General features: G+C 34.1%; 1 long non-coding RNA gene across 7 annotated transcripts in view; it reads right to left on the bottom strand.

Annotated features, from left to right (window-relative positions):
- Positions 1 to 6738: 6738 nt before the first annotated feature.
- LOC128555312 (uncharacterized) overlaps positions 6739 to 20701 on the bottom strand; it is a 53298-nt gene continuing 39335 nt past the window's right edge. For all 7 annotated transcript variants that reach the window (XR_008369973.1, XR_008369974.1, XR_008369975.1 and 4 more), the window contains 4 exons: positions 20084 to 20149; positions 12028 to 12114; positions 11306 to 11341; positions 6739 to 7049 (listed from right to left, as the gene is read on the bottom strand). This is a non-coding gene — a long non-coding RNA (uncharacterized LOC128555312). The remainder of the gene's footprint in view (positions 7050 to 11305; positions 11342 to 12027; positions 12115 to 20083; positions 20150 to 20701) is intronic.

Raw genomic sequence — 20701 nt, 5'->3', positions numbered from 1 at the left:
AGGTACTATTGCCGATGTGTGCAGTGGAGCAAGAACATTGATATAATTTTGAGAGATATTTGATGAAATGAACACAGAAATGTATTCCATCGCTTGATAAAGTGTATATGTAGAAAAATACATATTACTATGTGTATTTGTATCGTATCATCAGATCACTAAACTTAGACAGATTATTTGCACAACAGCTTACTATTTTTTATATAGATGAGAAACTTCTTATGTCGTGATTTCCGAAGCAATTATGATTGCTTATGCACATGAATTTTAGGAAGTACTGGATAGTTTACTTTTGTAAGCATCGGGCGTTTGCTAGATGGAAGATGTATTATTCAGAATAATTCATATTCGGACTGGCAATTCGTCGTTTATACGTATTTAATGCTTGTTAGCCAGTGATGTGGAATTTGATGTGTTAAGTCACTGGCACCAGAACAAAAAGAAAATGCCTCTGTACATGTTATACCTAACCCCTAGGTATTCTATAAGAACCATGGTCATGAACGGGAAAATATACTAACCCGTTTCAATCGTACATTTCTCAACTTAAACGCGCAGTTCGGTGAATGGGTACCTAGTATATTGAACAAGCGATAAATATCTTCCAACGTGCACCCGTCACATTGTCTCAATATTATATATTGCTGAGATTATCCACATGTTTTATGCTTTCGTCAACGTTACAGGAAAAAACTTGCGTGACCTTCCCTACTGAACATCCGGTCTAGAGGTCACGGCAGTGTGCACATGTTATGCGAAACGTAAACAAACAAAAACAGAATTTAAAAAAAAATCACAATTTTACACTAAAACTCGAAATGATGAATGAAATTCATCTTGTATATGATTTTTAATTTGAAATCATACATTGGTCTATATCTGTTCTGTTTATTTTATTCATTTTGCACATTTATGCTGCATTTCCACATATTAGCGAACACGTGTAGTAAAATGACGATTGACATACATTTTCACAACAGCCAATCAGAATGGTTTTGTAATCTAGAATGGAACTTCACCAGGGAAGGTCAAGCAAGTTTTTTGTGTAACGTTGAAAAACCTATAAACTACGCGTTGTTTTTGTAAGATAAGAAGTACTGAAGAAATGTGACCGGTGCACAATGGAAGATAAATTACTACTTGTTTGATATCCATAGTACACATTTACCGAACTCCGTGCTTTAGGTATGAAATGCGCGATTGAAACGGGTTAGTATATTTTCCCCTTCATGACCATGGTTCTTATAGAATACCTAGGGGTAGAGTATTACATGTACAGAGGCATTTTCTTTCTGGGCTGACGCCAGTGTGTTAAGTTTGTTAATTGTGTATTAGTGGGTAAAAAGATAAACTCGTACGCATTTATAAAAGGAAGCATGAATCCATTGAAACTCTTAACGTGTTGGACAATAGGAGAGCAGTTCTAAATTATATCAAATAAATTAGTTCACCCTGACTTTCGATACAAACACTTTGTTTTTTTCTCCATATTTGGAGAGCAACGTTGCATCATTTGAAACAAAGCATTAAAAGATGATATATGGGGCCAGAGAGCAAAAACCTTTCTCATCATAACTATAACTAGACTAACTTGTTGCGTACTATTTAATAATTTCACGAGTATTTGTCTTGATAAACTTTTTACAGATTTATTGAAGGGGCGTCAGGGATGTTGCACATTTAATTACCTCTCGTGTATAGAAATGATCAACTCGAGAGTGCTATTATTTTGATCAGTTACGTTCTATGCTTCCAATGGACCGTCTCATAGATTTTAAACTAATGAAATGTTTTAGCTTTGGTTTGATGTCATGTATTGTTGAACGATAAAACAGAATTGGGCTATATATCTATTTGGTGCATCGAAAAGACATTCGAAAATTATCATACACGAGCTAGAACTTGTGAACATATATTTATTTGTTTAGTTAAATTAGAAGCTGAAAACTTAGACGTTTTTTATATACATTAGTGAATAGTTTTAAATACAAAACATATTGATAAGAGAGGATATTTGTTTGTATTTTACAGACTTAGATGATATTATCTTTCAAGAGTTGATGTGAATATGTATCATTTTCATTTGAGTGGTGAATCAAAGAGTAAATACTTACTATTTGGTGTTTACTAGTTAAGATGTTCATCCAACATGTAAAAATAAAATATTCTATTCCATGCCCTTTCACTGGCTTTACCATAATTTACCATATAGACTAGAATAACTAGTGAAAACATATTTGATAATTGTCACTGTAAAATTATCAGATATTTTTCGCTGAAACAGTTATGTAAACATGTAATCATTACTCAAGTTCGGGTTGACAAGTATATCACCTACTTGTATGAGCAAGCCTATTGCAGAGGTAAATTTCACATTATTACTTTCATACCTGTTTGATGTAAATATTCACTGATATGGTTACGCATGTTTTATGGGGTCAAAGTTCTTGTAACAAAATTCAAACAAAAGAAAAAAAGGCAAACAAAAATGATCATAAATAAATAAATAAATAAATATGATTCAAGCGTGCAATTGCAATAGTCTTCCTCATGAAAAATGTATTGGGGAACATTCATCTAGCTTTTTATACATTAATATCCATACGCAATACAGGTTTGTGATAATTTATAGCCGAATACCCATTATTGACAACTTGCATTTCAATGCATCTGCAAACCATAATTAAATTGGCTAGCTTTCTGTCGTTTTCGAGAACAAGAGTTTATAATGCTCTCGACTTACACAGACATTTAATACTGTTATGCCACTGAAAAGTCACTGAATTTTACCTAATGTATAATAAGACACATTTTTCAAAAACAAAGAGGTTTTGGAAGGCCGTTTACAGATAAATGATCGTTAGTATAAATTATTTTAACCTAGAAAAACTTGTTTCAGCATCATTGTAAAACAATAAGCAAATATCAACTTAGAATAAACTCTTAAGTGTATTATCGTGAAAATCGCGAAATTTCTAATAAAATAAACCTTATTACAAAGAAGTATTTGGTAGTCATTTTTAACTAGCTAAAGCAAAAGAAAAAAACCTAGCAAGTCTCACACATTCTGTACCGTACTATACAATAATTTGCGCCATGAATAAGAACGGCATGTCTGAACGAGTTGTTGCCTTGCCTATTGCATTGCTTTCAAAATGTGTTGTGTAACTAGGATACAGTAACGTTTTAGAAACACAATAATTTCATTTCACCCCGTTATACATTAACAGTGGTTTCACCTTCATGATAAAAAAGGTGAGATCATTTTTGTCTTTTTACAGTATTATGATATTTGCGGTCATTGTCATTAAATCAAATGAGATTTTACTATACATTGAACGAAAAATTAATGACATAACATTGCTTGGAATAGTATATAAAGCCGATTAAGTACCGCACGTGTGTTATTTATATTTTGTTGGTAAGCTACGTTTACACTATGTTCCCGGCGGCCACGGCAATCACGGTTCAGACCACCGTGGAGAAAACGGGATGAACGTGAGACAACGCTGGGGGACGGGATAGGCAAACGTGACAGACCGTAATTGCCGTGGATGCCGGGCCAGATTTTTAAACTGTCAAAAAATTTGCCACGGCAGCCACGGTGCGGATAAGAACCGTGCTAGACCATAGTAAAACGGGAGAAACGCTACAAAACGTGACAGTACGTAATAGGCCGTTACAAAACTGGGAAGTGATCCGTAGTAGGACGGGAATCATATGTATTCCCCGGCATCTGAAGTTCCTTTCCAGTTTTGTCACGTTGTGCACCGTTCATTCACGGTTCTCACGGCATCCTAGGGTGTATAATAGCCGTTTCGTTACGTTTGAATTATGGTGCGTCCCGGTGTGTGACGCTTTGCAGGCCTGTGTGCTACGGTACGTTGAGTTCTACTACGGTCTGACACGGTGCACGCGGTCTTGAAAGGTGTATAAAAAGGCCGCGGCAGGCAGGAGAGCTTCATCTGAGTCTGAGAAGCCGACGACGAAACAATGAATAACTTGATCAAGCTTTGAAATGCCACCAAGGATCAAGCTATGAAATGCCACCAAGGAAGCAACGAACAAAGACCCCCGCCCCAATCCTCCCCCCCCCCACCCCACCCTCTCCCCGCGTCCTGCACAGGTAATACCAGTTGAGGAGTGGTCTGAAAGTCCTCTTCCCTATTCAACGCCTCCAGAGCGTTACTGCTCCTGCTGACCCGGTCCCTACCAATGAGACCGAGGAGGTATAGAAGACGACGCATGTACTAGAAAGAGGGCAGCCCCTAGGGTCGTTGCCAACTTTTCGGAGGAAGAGAAGGAGACCATTATTGACTACTTGCAGCATAATCCAACGCTGTACTCCAAGAGGTTTGCCGGTTACAAAGAAAGGCGAAAGACAGACTGTGGGCGGAGCAGGCCAGGCAGATGAAACGCACCCCTAACGAACTCAAGACGTGGTACGACAGCATGCTGCACCAAGCTTGATAAACTAAAGGAAGCGACCACCAAGTCAGGGCAAGCTGCAGATGGCTTCACTGCCACCGAACGGTAAGTCACACTTTATTTCTGCGCCGGGATTGCTCTTAATACTTGTAATATTATTTGTAGTGACAGCTTTACCTCTAGAAGTAGTTTAATAATAATAATAATAATAATAATAGTAATAATAATTATAATTTATACAGATATTTTCGTATAAGTTATAAATTTCAAATTCTATTTCATCAGGTGGATTTGGCAGCACTTCCAGTTCCTGTCGGAGCACATCACTCAAGATGCCCAGAAGGACCGTTGCGAGCTTAAATGCCCGACTTCATCCTTCTTCTTCTGCCACATCTTCCACATCTCCACCTGCTCCTGAGGCTCCAGAAGACGCTCTATCTGCCGGCACACAGATTCTACGCACACGTCTACAGCGCTAAACCAGGTGCCCTTATGGGCCTCTTTGAAACTTTCCTGACCCAGCGACAAAATAAGGCACACCCATCAACTGCGTTTGGCTACTACGTCGATGGAAGTCTTCGAAGCCTCCCACCAGCTATCCGGCGAAAAGCAGAAGCCAGAATTATAGGGCCTTCTTGCTGACGCAAAGACTGGATAACTGCAGCAAACAAACAAGAAAACACAAAATCTTCTTCGTCTTGGGCATTCATGTTCACTTGTCAAAGTATCTTGATACAATGATTGCTATTAGTTGAGGGGCTTTCTTTATACCGTGGGCACAAACGTGCTCTAAAGCTCTCCGGCGTCCACGTTTGATCCGTAGGAGGCCTTTACAGAACGTGAAAAACGCATCAGACCTGGAAGAAGACGTGAAAAGCGTGAGGGATCCCATCAGAACGCGTCGGACCGGGAAGCAACGTACATGCATTCCTGGTAAAACGCGGCCCGAAACTTAGTCCGCCTTGGAGGAGCCGCTTCTTTACCCCAACGGCCCGTCACGGATACCGTGATAATCCGTGGTGAAACTTAGCACAACCTAACAAAACTTGGATATGGAGACAAAATTGGCCAAAATCCCACGGCGCAATACGTTTTGGGCAAACTGGGCTGCCGTGGTCGCCGGGAACATAGTGTAAACTTAGTTGTAGTGTATGCCTGCATATGTAAACTGGAAACTGTAAAAATAAAGTTTTCACGCAGGACCTAAAGTTACTTTGTGTTTAACCCGTATTTATCAGTCTATTCACAAATATCATGAGAATTGCTTGAGTATACATTTGTCGAAGTAACTGGTCCCACAGTCATTACCAAATTATGTAGTGACGGTTGTATAAGACATCTTAAAACGAGCAAATGTGAACAAAAGCACCTTCCAGATGGAGAGCAACGGGGTCGATCGGACAATGTTCATTTTACTAAGGGATAATAACGATAGTCACATCAAACAATTTATCAAAATAAGTGGTCTCCCTTTGATCATCTACCGTATAATTTATGTTCCATAGCAAACCGTTGGTTGGCCACAGATGAAACCGGTCGTAAAGTTCGGTTGAAATGTAAAAGTTCTCTGTGACGATTTGTTTGTGTCTAAAATCATTCGTCCTTTTACTTCTGACATATATGAAGATGTTGGCAGTTATTGCGCGGAACAGGTAAAGTACTGGTACATTAACCGGTCAAACTTACAGAATTAGAGTAACGTTGAAACACAGCGCTAATCCAAAACAAGTTTCATTATCAGAAACATTTCTTGCACAGCACTACACTTCTTACACACAGACGGACTTTTAAAGCGCCACACTCAGTCCTAGAACATTCCCGCGTAAAGTCTGGGGTGACTTTTGGTAAGTTAAGGAAACGGAGCTCGATGTTTAAAAAATGGAGCGATAATCAAGACAGCGTTTTATGAAAGATTTTAGGAATAGTAGAAAGATGTTATATTATCCTATAAAATGAATCTGAAACTTTTAATCTGAGTATTGTGTTTCTGGCGTGTTATTATTTCTCGATCATTAGGAAAATAAAGTCCATTCAATTTCATTTCACAACAGAGCTCTTCTTAAGCCGGTGTCCGCAGTAGAAGGCTGATAAGTTTAACATGTTGCAATTACTGTCTTGAACAGACTCGATCTAACTGAGTCTGACATTCTTTGTTCAGCTGCCGTCAATTCTTTCAAAGCATCTTTTCATAAATGTGATTGAAAGTCATCAAAATTACAAAATGAACCGACATTTTATTTGAAACATTGACCTTAAGCAAAGAACAATTTCGAGATGAATGGGTAATTCAAAAATATATAACAAACAAAATATAATGGATAGTTTATTAAGATCTTCTTGTGACAAGAAGAATGACCAGTCAGTTACGAGACATTGCATAACACTCATCGACTTTGTGTCTTAATGGTCGAAGACAAAGTAATTGTTTATAACCTGTTTTCTAGTCAATAAGTATCAAAATTTATATGGTATAATTTATAAACAGGGGAATATTAAAATGAATGTATGCCAAACTGGTTCAACTATCGCTTCGAAATGTCAAACTACATAGCAAACACTCTCTGGCTGAAGTTGAACTGTTGCATCTGCATCCTTCTCTTCTTCTTTAGCCGCTCCCAAATCTGTAAAAAAATTACAACCGTTAAAACCGCTACCTTTCCCCATATTTGAAAGGAAGAACAGTGTCTACCTTGGTTCCATATTGTTATTACTTGTCCACTGCTTTAGATATATTTATTGAAAATTTCATATGCTGTACAGTTAACGTTATCTGCATTTTAACAAATGTTCACATAATTATAACTGAATCAAAAGATAACTGGAAGTTATTACCAAAGATTAAATTTCGAATTTTATGAAGTTTTGTCTGCATTAATGCTTCTTAAGTCTGTATATTTCTCCTCAATGAATAAATAAATATCGTTTCATATTTATAATGTTTTACATTAACGTTAAACTTATGAAATTGATCTTTTCAGTTGAGTGCTGAGATTGAGTTATTACAGTTTGTATAAAACAGTCACGATAATTTCCCATTACGCATACGACAGGTGTTATTGTCTAAATATATAGAAGACAATCATTTTCATCAAACAAAGTCGATAATACGCGTTTTATTTTTCTAAATGAAATTAACAAAATCGCCAAAGTAAATTCTCTATAGAATCCTATTAACAATATATATATGTATAAAGACATTGCGGGAATGAAGTAGTCTCTTGCTGAAATTAATTTATGAAAACTGTTTTGAAATGAAAGAGGTTCAGCACTTTAGCAAATTGGATGTCGCAGATATTACTATAATACCTATCTCCTGGGATAAGAACATGTGAAGTTAACCCTTATTGAACACATTATTTTAAATTGTGAAATAATAAATATATAAGTTTCTTTCTCTACTGGGTATAATTTTATTCCGTACAATTATTATGACCTGAGGCAAACTTGACTCTATGGTACATGTGGGAAAATTCAGAATTATTATTATTTTTCAAGCAGCAATTCTAAGAAGATTTCTGTAAATGTCTATCTGGTGAAAGGACAGGTCTGTCTGACTATATGTAAATAAATAAGATATTTTGACCTTTTCTCGTTGTTAAGCCATGATACAATGTATATATAGATATCAACAACCATTAGTTTTTGTGCCTGTGCAACAGTTTTTAACTGGTATCCAATATTAAATAAAAATGGTGAGTTTAACAGTATAAATATTTTTTGTACTATCTGTTTAATGCATTAGTAACAAAACGAGAACAACAAAGCGAAATAATAGTGGAGCATGTCCATAAGAGATAATGAAATGTGCAACACCACTCATGCCCCGATTCTATTAAAGTTAGACTGAATAGACATCATGCTCCCACAGGGCCGGAAAATATAATAACAATAAGTCGACGTACGGGCCGCCGCACGTTATTACTAAATAAATAAGCATGATGTCATTTTCGAACCCAATACATTCTTAGGCACAATTTATAGTTTACGTATAGCATTTAAAATTTCCTGGACATACTCTTATAATATCAATAGTTCTAAGTTTATGTACTGCTCTAAACCTAACATACTACTGGGATGTAAATGTTATATTTAAATATATACTATGAAGTAATTAATCATATATTCCAATATGAATTTAGGCTTAATGTATCTTTAATATTCGTTGCTATTTGATTACTTGTAAATCTTATACTTCGGAATCCAGACGAAGGTAAAACATGTCGTATGCTTAGAGAAGCAAGAGGGCCAAAATGGCCCTAAATCGATCGCTCAACTGAATAACATACAATAACAGTGTAAACATGTTTTACCGAATGATTTCATGGAGACAAATATTCTGACAAATTTTCATTAAGATTGGACCAAAAATCATGGCCTCTTGAGTGTAAACAAGCTTATTGTTTGATTTGACCTGGTGACCTAGTTTTTGATCCTACATGACCCAGATAAAAATTCATTCGATATTTCATGCACACAAACATTCTGACCAAGTTTCATGCACATCAAATGAACAAGAGTGTTACCAAGCTTTTCCTTTGATTTGAACGGGTTACCTAGGTTTTGACTCCATATGACCCAGTTTCGCACTTAGCCTAAGAATCATCAAGATAAACATTCTGACTAAGTTTCATGAAACTAGGGTCATAAAAGTGGCCTCAAGAGTGTTAACAAGCTTTTCCTTTGATTTGACTGGGTGACCTAGTTTTTGATCCCATATAACCCAGTTTCATGTTTGCCTAGAAATCATCAAGATAAACATTCTGACCAAGTTTCATGAAGATAGGATTATAAATGTGGCCTCTAGGTTGTTTAGAAGATTTTCCTTTGATCTGACTTGATGACCTAGTTTTTGAACCAACATGACCTAGTTTCGATCCAGGCCTAGAAATCATCAAGATAATCATTCTGTGCAAGTTTGTATCAAGTAAAAGCATAAATGAAACTTCTATATGGCTGATAGGGCCAAACTAGAAAATTTTGCACCTTTCAGGGGCAGTAACTCCAGAACCCATAAAGGAATCTAGCCGGTTTTCGAAAGGAAATGAGATCTCATTGTGACTTAAGTTGTATGTAAGTGTGGTTAAAATCAAATATAAATGTCAATACTATCGTGTTCACAAGGTAAAAATTAACAAATTTTGGCTCTTTTATGGGTCAGTCAGGGACCGTAACTCCGGAACCTATTATTGGATCTGACAGATTTATCATGGAATCCAAGATTTATTGTTGTTGAAGATATTTTGCAAGTTTGTATCAAATCAAACCATAAATGAAGTCTCTAATCTATATGGCTGCAAAAGCCAAAATAGCAAAGTTTGGCCCTTTAAGGGGTAATAACTTTAAAACCCATGATGGGATCTTGCCAGTTTTCGAATTGCTAATACAAGTTGTGTGCAAGTTTAATTAAAGTTGGTTGCAAAATGTTGACTCTATCAAAATAGCAGCGTTTGGCCCTTTAAGGGGCCATAACTCTTGAATACATGATGAGATCTGGCCAGTTTTCAAAAGGAACCGAGATATTATAATAATACAAGTTGTTTGCAAGTTTGATTAAAGTTAATTGCAAAATGTGGTCTCTATCGTGTTCACAAGCCAAAAATAGCAGATTTGGGCCCTTTAATGGGCTATAACTCTGGAACCCATTACGGGATCTGGCCAGTTTTCGAAAGGAACCGAGCTATTATGCCAATACAAGTTGTGTGCAAGTTTAATTTAAAACTGATTGCAAAATGTGGTCTCTATCGTGTTCACAAGAAAAAGACGATTTTTACATATGAGATACAGTCTGTATTTCACTTATAAGTACAAATCTATGTATAGAACTCTCTTCAGATACTGAGATATTCAGTGGTAGAGCTACTTGTTTTAGCTGCGGCATTCCATGCGTTAGAGTCTTCATCGTTTCATCCGAAGTTTCAACCCTTTTTTTTTTATAAAATTACGTCCATTTTGGCTAATATAGTAGGCGAAAAAGGTATATGTATATATTAAACGGGTCGTTAAAGCAGAAACTTGATCTACAATGATACATATCATGATACTCTGACTAATAATAAACCTATAATATCACTGTTTCCAGAATATCAAAATATCGATATACATTGTATTACTGCAATATGTCTATGGCAGACAAATTAAAAATAAATTCAATTTCTTGCAAGATCGACAAAATGCATTTCCTGTCCAAAATGATCGGTAATGTACGAGCTACAGGATCTGTGACTGCAAAGTGGAGAAAAGTAAGAGCTTCGAATTTAGTTTTCTGTGCCCGTTTTCATTATTACTAAGAGAAACATTAACATCATGCAGTAATTTGATGAAATAATAACAAGGATTAGTGCTGCTTGCAGTTAACTTGTTAGCTGAAGCAGCACTGAACTGTTTTTTTTTTTACTATTTTAGGGGCCATAACTCAACGAAATAAGTAAGAGGTGCACAAATTCATACCATGATCAAGAATCAAGCAAGGTGTCATCAATTTATATCAAATACGTTTTGAGCTAGGCGCGTTACAAGGCATTTTTGACTATTTCAGGTGCCATAACTCTAGAAATAGGGGGCGGAGACAGACGAAACATAAGAGGTGTGCAAGTTCATGAAATACTTTTTGAGCTAGGCGCGTCACAAACAATTTTCGGACGCACGGACGGACGCACGGACAAGACCAAATCTATATGCCCCTTCGACTGAGTGGTGGGGGAACTTAAAGGCATGGACAAAGTACCTTAACAAAATTACGTTCTTTTAACTTTTTTTAGAACTATTTCATTTATTTATTACATGTACTTTATGTTTGCATAATGGTTAGATTGTTTGGCAAAGTGTCAATATTTAACTATTTATCCTACACTATAACATAAAAAGAAAGTTGTGTTACCTGTTTCTTGTATTGGAGGATTGTACTCCTCAGGCACTGTAAGGAGAGACAGAAAAAGTACAATTATCCTTAAGCTTTCTCTACAATTTTCCAAACTGATTTGCTCGGAAACAAATTAAGGATTATTTTGTCCAACATTTAGAGCCATTTTTCAATAAATAGTGGAACAATTTGTCATTTGAAAACTTAATATAATCAACAAATATAAAATATAAGTTAAACTTTTATAACGTAGATTTTAATGATTATTTTGCAGTTGTAAATCAACATATTATCTTTATTAACAGTAAAATAAAATGCACTGCCGCGACCAAAGGTTTGGGATTTGCCTACGATTCACAAAGTTTGCAAATTGCAAGCGGATTTGAAGACATCATTTAAAATTATTTCACCTGTCATCTTTTTTGTTTACATGTTTTAGCTGTAGGAAGGAAACGAGTTGATGTTAATACGTAAGATTATTTTTTCTTTCCGTATGGCGGGTCTATGCTTTATTCTAATACTTCAGGTTTATGAAGCGTACAGAGCTACATTAAATGGTTAGTCCAACAAGAAAATCTTAAAATAATAAAAACTTTAACTACACATTCAAAACTAATTTAAAAGTACTTAAAGATATTTCTATTTTTCTATTTAAGCTACGTGAAAACTGAAAACCAGAACGCATGTGTCTATGTTCAAATGAAAATAAATGCAATTTAAGAAGAAACATTTTAACATACCAATTTTGGTGCCACCTAAACTTAATTTGATTAGTTTGTTGCTAATATCATATATCCACTCAGGCTTTCGTTTCCTTGCATTAACATCTGAAAATTAAAAAAACCCCCAACTTTTAGCAGCATTTATACGAATGCTTGCTCTTAATATTCTCGCTTGTTATCTTAAGCTCACGTAAGCACAATGGACTCAAAAGTGAGCTGTTACAATACCAGTGTGTCCGTCCGTCAGCCGTCAATCAATATTTGTTAACCCTTTAGAGGTAATAATATGCTAAAACACAACGAAACTTGGTTAGAATGCTTGCCTTGATAAAATTACGAAGGATTTTGATAATGCGTCATCTGTGGTTACAATCATAGAAAAACCTTGTTAACATCTAAGAACAGATTTATATGAAATATGGCTAGATTTATATCTTTATGAAATCTAAACTCGATATAAAACTGGATTAAATGGGATCATGAACTAGATTATTAGGTCATGTCATAAACACATTGTTAGTACTGTAGAGACCTAATTTCCTACAGGAAATATATCGTTAGTTTGTTTGTCTTAAAAATGCCATGTGAAATCAAAGAAAACATTGTTAAAACTCTAGAGGCCAAATCTTCAAACTGATAATTATGAAACCTAGTCAGATTGTTTGCCTTTAAAATCTGGGGTAAACCACTTGAACATGCCAGGGGTCATAGTGTTTTGCTCGCTCCATATAAAACGTTCTAGAATATTTGTCTTTAGAAGCTAGATGTTTATTCCATCTAAAAGATAATTGACGAAATGTTTGTCTTTATGACTCCTAGGTCAAGTTTGAAACTAGGTTATTTGGATTCATAAAATAGATCATAATATATATAATAAGTCGTAAAATAAATTTTATGTCACACTAGAGTAGCATTTGCTACCTGATGCACATAATGCAATCCTTTAACAAACTGTGTCATATACAAAATCTACATCCCCAGGTCGAATCATTGACTACAAAACCATTCAACGATACAGTTAATCATGACCTATATTCAAAGTCAAACAGTCAAGTTCAGATAAACAACTTTGTTCTAATGTATATTTTATATATTGCTGGAAACAATAAACTGCTTTACATTAGTTAATTAGGACATACTTCTAACTACAGCGCCCCCACCCCCTCAAAGATGCTGAAAAATGGCAATTCCAAGTACGTCACGTTTTTTATCGATGATCTAGGCTTTTGGAACATTCTGTAGAAACACTTTTTGCACTGGGAGTTAGCTTGAGCCAATGCCATGCCATGATCTGCATTAAAACAAGGAACAATGTTGGTCTGAACAATTTCTTACTGGTGCAGTTAATAGTATTTAATGGTAATAAATGTGCACGGAAAGTAATACTATATGGTGACTTTTGTTGAAATGGATGCTGTTGTTTAAACATTTTTTATTCGATGATCTTTAATTGAATGAAATGTAACAATGGATGAATTATTTTTAATGTTTACATAATTGTTAAAAAGACATAGCTGACCAGTTATAAAAAGCCGAATAGTGTATTATCAAAACAACTGACGCTCTGTTTAGTAAGCTGTAGTCAACAGTAGATATGATATAATAACATTTTTGGAACGCATTGTTTTTGTTTGTTTCGTAAAGTGTTTCAAAATTTAAATCACAATTCTTTGTTTAAAGAACTACTGCGGCTCTTAGAAGTTATCATATGTTTATTTCATATTTTATTTTATATCATTATTAAAACGTCCTTGCATACATAGTACAAGTGATCTTCCCTCTGAATGTAGTCGCACAAAAGTTAATATCAATATAAGTATAGAAACTAAATATAACTAAAACACATATCTTGGCTTGGAAATTTTCTCTTACACTCTCTTATCATTACCATGTAGATAAGTTTCTATAACGGAAGTAATTATCGTATCAAAATAACATTATAAACGAAGCACTTTTTACAATTTGAAAAAGTAAAAAAGATATGATTTGTTTGTCAGTTGTTAGTAAACTCAATCATTTCATGATAAAATGAGATGTTTGTAAACGACAACAAAATACTGATTTACAATACGTTTTATATATTGCCATTTGTAATTCATGGTTTTTTAAATGTTGTGCTGCTTTATGTGTATCTTCTTAACTATACAGGTCGATGAACAATACTTTAAATACTTTGCTAAATTTTACATTCGTAATTCAGATTTGGTTTTGAAATATGATAGTAATTTAAAGACACTTTTGCGAGGAGGTATATCAAAACCCCATTTTTTATCTGGATGTGGTCTACAAACTTCGTTAGATTCTGGGTCATGGCAATTCTTGACGGGTTATGGTTCTTTGAAGACTTTTGGAAAAGTTTGTAGGAAAATCATGTACTGACAGTGCCATCTTGGTTATTGGCGAAGAAAAGTAGAATTATGACACAAAAATACATACTTTTAGACAGGCATAACTGTAAATTAAACTTCTAGAGACTGCGACATTATATATGGAAACTTTTTCTCTTTTCCTTGAAACAATGAAAGTCTGCGGGCGCCAGTTTTGTCCTTTTTATTTCTTTTCATGTGACCAAAGATAATGTTTATTTATTTCATATGTTTTTACTGATTCAATTGCTCAAATGCTTTACTGGGCGTAGGAATAATATTAAAATATTTGTAAGCTTGCTGTGTAAAATATAACAGTACATGTAAGTTTATATTAATTTTAGTATTAACAAGAACAACATAGCTAAAGAATCACTTATTCAGCACAAGGCTTTTTTAGTGTGGTTCAGTTTGAAGCAATGTTACAAAATACAGCTAATATTCTTGTATTTTGCAAGTGTTCAGTCACAACTTGCATTATGTTAGGCTGGTCATTTTAACATTCGGGGTTGAACTAATTCCAACAAAAACTTTTTGGTGTGGAATAATTAGTATGTAAGGAAATGAAATATAGAAAAACGTCCTCAAAAATATCAAAGCACATGTGGAAATCTGAAATAACGTTTATGTGGCCCTTACTGTGGACCATATGCTGTATTGTTCTTCTACTGGTAAACTACAACATAAATGTTTTACTTGAATATCAATGAAAACGATATTTTAAGATCTCTAGCACTTACTGGTAGCCTATCTTTAGTATTTTACCATATTTGTCATAAAGCGTCGGGGTGTCAAAATTCAGAACATAGGTGGCAAAATTCAGAACATAATTTCTAACCAAATTTATACTTACATATTTCTAAGATTTTATTTATTTATTTTGTTGGGTTTAACGTCGCACCGACACAATTTTAGGTCATATGGCGACTTTCCAGCTTTAATGGTGGAGGAAGACCCCAGGTGCCCCTCCGTGCATAATTTCATCACGAGCGGGCACCTGGGTAGAACCACCGACCTTCCGTAAGCCAGCTGGATGGCTTCCTCATATTTCTAAGATAGACTAGTCTATTAACAGGGGATTCACGAAACAAATGGTAGGAGTACTTGCTAATATCAATATTTGCTCGAAATTCATAAAGAGTTTCGACAATTATTTATGCTTCTTGAACTGCTTATTATGCAATGCATGCATGTGAATAAAGAAATGATACTAGTATTTTGTTAAATTGAATTTCTTTTAGATAAATTTGCAATATTTTGTGTCATTAAAATCTAACGAAAGCTGCCCTTAAATATTACCTAATTTTCAAAGTTTGGCTTGGATTTCTTTTGAGAACCTTTTTCTCTAAGTTGTTATTTAACATACGATTAAAGATCAACATTAAATCAACAATGAAATTTCATGTTGGAATTATTTTGAGGTCCGACAATTGTGTTTAGTAATAATAGCCGCCGGTTTCTTTTTGCCACGCCGGTATTTGGCAAATTCAACCCATATTTATACGCGCTTTACAAAAATGAAAATTGCCTTAAATTGTTACATTAACCCACCTATTTTAAAGTTAGTATGTTTTGATATGATATCATTACTAGTTTTTTGTTAATCAATACGAGAAAATTACATTTGCCATGGCAAAAGCGGTTTTGCCATGGCAAGAAAATTCATGATTTTGCCATGGCAAAAATGCCATGGCAATTTTTTTTCATTTTTCTTCAAAAGCTATTTCCAAACGAATGTATTGGTAGAAATATGTTATTTCATATCGATGCATGTTTATCGCTTATTAACACCTTTTTATTAGAGGACTAGGGGTGATCATGTAATTCATTACAGCGGAAGCACTGCGTCTATGTTAACAGCCAAATTCCCGAATATTTTTATTTAAATACAAATGTTGTCAGATACAGTCAGTATGAAAATAGAAATATTTTATTGAAACATGCTTACTCTCTACGTTATTTGTATACAATCACACGGCAATATTTAAATGTATAATTATGTTTATATTGTTTGAAGAAAAAAACACAGTTTATGTCAATAATCTGTCTGTCTGTCGGACAGTCCGTCTGTCTGTCTGTATTTATTAGCATCAAGTTCAGAAAAATGTAACCGTGGTTTAGTATATTCGTAGAGCTAAACTCAAGCAGGTATAGTACACATTAATCAAAGGCCTGAATGGCCTGAGTCGGCTAATGATTGATGTACTGACAGTATAGTCTACCAGTTTCAGTTTGTTTTTAGTTTTTTTCTTAAAATTTCATAACACAGCTCGATATTTACCCAAAATATTATATCCGGATACGATTACACTTTTCTCCAGTTTGAACAATATATTTTACAAATTGTGATGATACGAAGACATTTAGCAGCAATTGGCAGTATCTGACATTGAAGTTTACGGTTAAATTACCTCTTATTTAAATCTTTTCATAAAAAAGTTGTTTCGTTTCGCCAAACATAGACGATCTACTTTCGATTTCAAAAACTACAAGAAAATACAATTTAATGTTTCGCCGATTTGTTTATTTCTCGAAAAATAAGAATTAAAATCATTTTTAATATCAGTAGTAACTAAACAAACCAGTAAGAGCTTCTTCTTCCGATAATTTATCCGTTTACTAACTGCAAAATTCAACCCACGCAAAGTTTATAGAAATCATACGATGCGTGTTTACGTTCAATGTGGGAGAATTAAGGCTGATCGGCTATGTTACCTAACGCATCCAGACGATTCAGATTTTGTTTTTTAAAAAGCATTGTGTGCGTTTCTGTAATTTTATATACGTTTTTATACGCTTAGAAATTATTAGACATGCGTATTTGCATTATTTCTATACGTAATTTACGCTAATACGCATCTTATCTGGAGCCCTGCTGGAACTATTTTTTGTCTTTCGCTGGATGTTACCCAAGCTTTGTAAGCCTGCGCAATTCTTAAAATGCACATTTATGCTTAATGAGTTACATTCGAGAATTGCACAATTACAAGTCATAAATATGACAGATTACATCGTATATTGGTCATAGCAAAGGGAATTGACACAACTTAACTTCATTCATGCAGTGAACTGTTTGAAGTTTGAGAAATCTAATGGAACTACATCCCTTCACTGTGTTATTTGGTCCATTTAGAGAATCGTTGGATAGCAAGGACTCGTCAAAAGGCTTTCAGCCTTTAGCCGACTCAAAAAAAGAATAATCTGTAATCCCTTATACTTTTGATAATAATATTAATGATAACAACAATAGTATCTATGAATAAATGCGATATTTTCTTTCCACATTATATAAGGAAAACGTGATTGAGCTGTTAAAGAGTAATATGTAAATAGAAGAAGTATTAAAGAATCAATCATGTAACATTCGTATCAACCTGTGTTTCGAAAATGTCGGTGCAACAGCATCATTTCACTTGGAATAAATCAATTTTTGTAATTTTTTTTTTCTATGATAAGATAATCCTAGTTTTAACATCTAAAATCTGTTGAAAGGGCTATAGATTGTTTTAAGCAAAAGTGGTTTTCTGATATTGCAAACAACAATGTATTAAATACTTTGTATATGTATATTAAACCTGTATTTGGTATGGAAAGTTATCTAGAAAAAATTGTTTGTAAAAAAACTAGGCAATTAGATGAATTTTCTTGCCATGGCAATATTATTTTGCCATGGCAAAAGACCGATTTGCCATGGCAAAACCGTTTTTGCCATGACAAATGTAATTTTCTCGTACTGATTTACAAAAAACTAGTAATGATATCATATCAAAACATACTAACTTTAAAATAGGTGGGTTAATGTAGCAATTTAAGGCAATTTTCATTTTTGTAAAGCGCGTATAAATATGGGCTGAATTTGCCAAATACCGGCGTGGCAAAAAGAAACCGGCGGCTATTTAATATAACCGGCCTAAGTTGATAAATATCTAATTTGCTTTCCAGCTTATTTTCAATGTTGCTGTTTGTTAATCTATCAGAAAATGCCGAAACTTAGCCAAGAAGTTATCAGGTTAATGCAGTACACTATAGAAGTAAATTAACTCTCTTAATTGTTAATAATTTCATATATCAGCTTTTAACTGTTTCAGTAAGGAATTTCAGCTTATACAATATAAAAGGAGTAGTTTGACCGGCATTGTACGTATTTCCTTAAATTGTTGTGAAAATAACTTAAAATAGCACTATAGAGATGGTTGGCAGCCATTTATGTGCAAGTATAGCCTAGCAAATTTGATATTCTTGACAAGGTTATGCCTCCCTTTATTTAAAGATGCATCATTTATACAAGTTTTTGTCTGTAACGGCAAAAGCAGCTTAAATCTAAGGCCCTGTGACCAAAAACTGATGAAAAATTGCAGTAGAGGTCTCTATGAAAGACATGTAAGGCCAAAAATACTCTCCTGATAGTGTAATCTATCTTAATATCTGCTATCGTTTATTTACTGTCTATTCAATGCTTAAGTCTATTTCAGTAATCCCCTTGGATGAAAACATGTGTTGACAATGCAGAAGAACATTTTTTTTTGTGATAGGTGGGGTATGAAAGAAGCACTCTGCTGCAGCATTGATGCTCAAAAGTATATGTAAGTGGTATTTGTTTAAAGGGGACTATATTCATTCAACTTAGCAGAAGTGTTATACATATTGCCTCAACAGTGATTTCATGGCGGTCATTTAAAAAATAAGAAAATACAGTTCTATTTTCTATTTTCAATACTATTTCAGTACGGTTTAAGACACTGTGGCACGCTATTCGTGGCTTGAATTTTACATGAGAGTAAATATGATACATTTGTAACTTTGGTAAGTTATTAATTTTAAAAATTATAATAGGTGACATACATGTATATTAAAGATTAATATTCTCTTTAGGTCAATAGTTGTTATTGAAAATCGGCTTTGAATTAATTGAAATGGTGTAGGTAGGGAACCAATAAGATTCAATGAGACGTAAGCTTATTGGTCAAAATGTATTGCCTTGGGTCGTAAAACAATCTATAAAATCTTTAAATATAATGTTTTGGTGCATTTTGAAGTATTTTATAGCTGCCTGGCTATATATGAGTCTAATGTATCCAATGCAATTAAATAAATACTAGTAAGAATTTCACCACAATGGAGGGTAGTTATCTATGAATGGAAATACAAACAAATGAATCATTTATGCTAATATAAAAAGAGTATTGTGTGTCTGTAATACAACAACTTGAATAGAGAAGTGACACCTAAAGGTTCAACAAATGTTACTAGTGGGATCTAGGGAGTCATTTTTAAAAGGTACGTCTATGGGGAAATCAATAGCAAAGTCTGGCCTAAAAGTATAATCTTGTTGAAGCTTCAGTAAATTCCTTTCACATTTGATGTACAATTTAGTTATATTTTATAAAAAAATATTCCGGGGTATGTATAAAGCAACCGAAAAATGTTTAACGCAGCCTAAGCTTTCATATACATGCTGTCCACAAATAAATTGTCTTTTTCATGTTAAGGCTAATATACTTCTGTTTAAAACTGTCCTTTCTGACCCACTGAACTTTCTTCTGTATATTCAGTTTAAGCCGTTTTTAGACAATTCTAGTCATATGGCTTTGTCTGTTATTAGCTACATTAACAAAAATGTAATCTATTGCAGAATTGCTTATTGACAGAAACTGACGAACAATGAGTCAATACAAAATTTGGACATACCAACTTCGACATTATCTCACCTAATTTCGTTTTCTTACTTTCTCGGCTATGCACCCCCTCATATGTCCGCTTTCTTGTAGTATCATCTGAAATGAAAATGTAAATAAGCAGTCATTGTATGCCTTTCATCAGTATTTTCCTCCTCTCTGAAAAATATATTTAATTCTTATAGTATCGTCCAATAATTTTCATATACTTGTTGATATTGTTCTAAAATGTATAGTTTTTGAATTTTGTCATCTTTTTGTGTGAATTTTAATAATATGAACAGAATTGTTAGTTTAGTTTAGAAGATAAAAGGAAACATACAATTATTAAGCATTGTTAATATAAAATGACTTAACATTCTTATATTGTCTTCATCTAGGAATTTTAGTTTAAATGATATTTAATTCAGAGAAACATAAATCCGTTTAAGAGTTAGGTCCATGTTTCGGAGAAAAAAGTTCGAACGTCATCAAATCATAGAAAGAAATCATTGTTTTACATGAAAATTTAACAGCATATAAAACATTTATATTATTCTACAAAACCATTGTCAATTTACTCATATACGTACTGAATTCCGGAAAGGGACTGCATGAAGGGACCACACTTCTGAACAGTTCGGTGCCTTTAAAAACTCACCACTTTTAAAA

The sequence above is a fragment of the Mercenaria mercenaria genome, chromosome 2 (assembly GCF_021730395.1).
Source record: "Mercenaria mercenaria strain notata chromosome 2, MADL_Memer_1, whole genome shotgun sequence".
Classification (NCBI taxonomy): domain Eukaryota; kingdom Metazoa; phylum Mollusca; class Bivalvia; order Venerida; family Veneridae; genus Mercenaria; species Mercenaria mercenaria.
The sequence above is the reverse complement of the archived record's forward strand: the minus strand, read 5'-3'. Positions and strand labels throughout refer to the sequence as shown.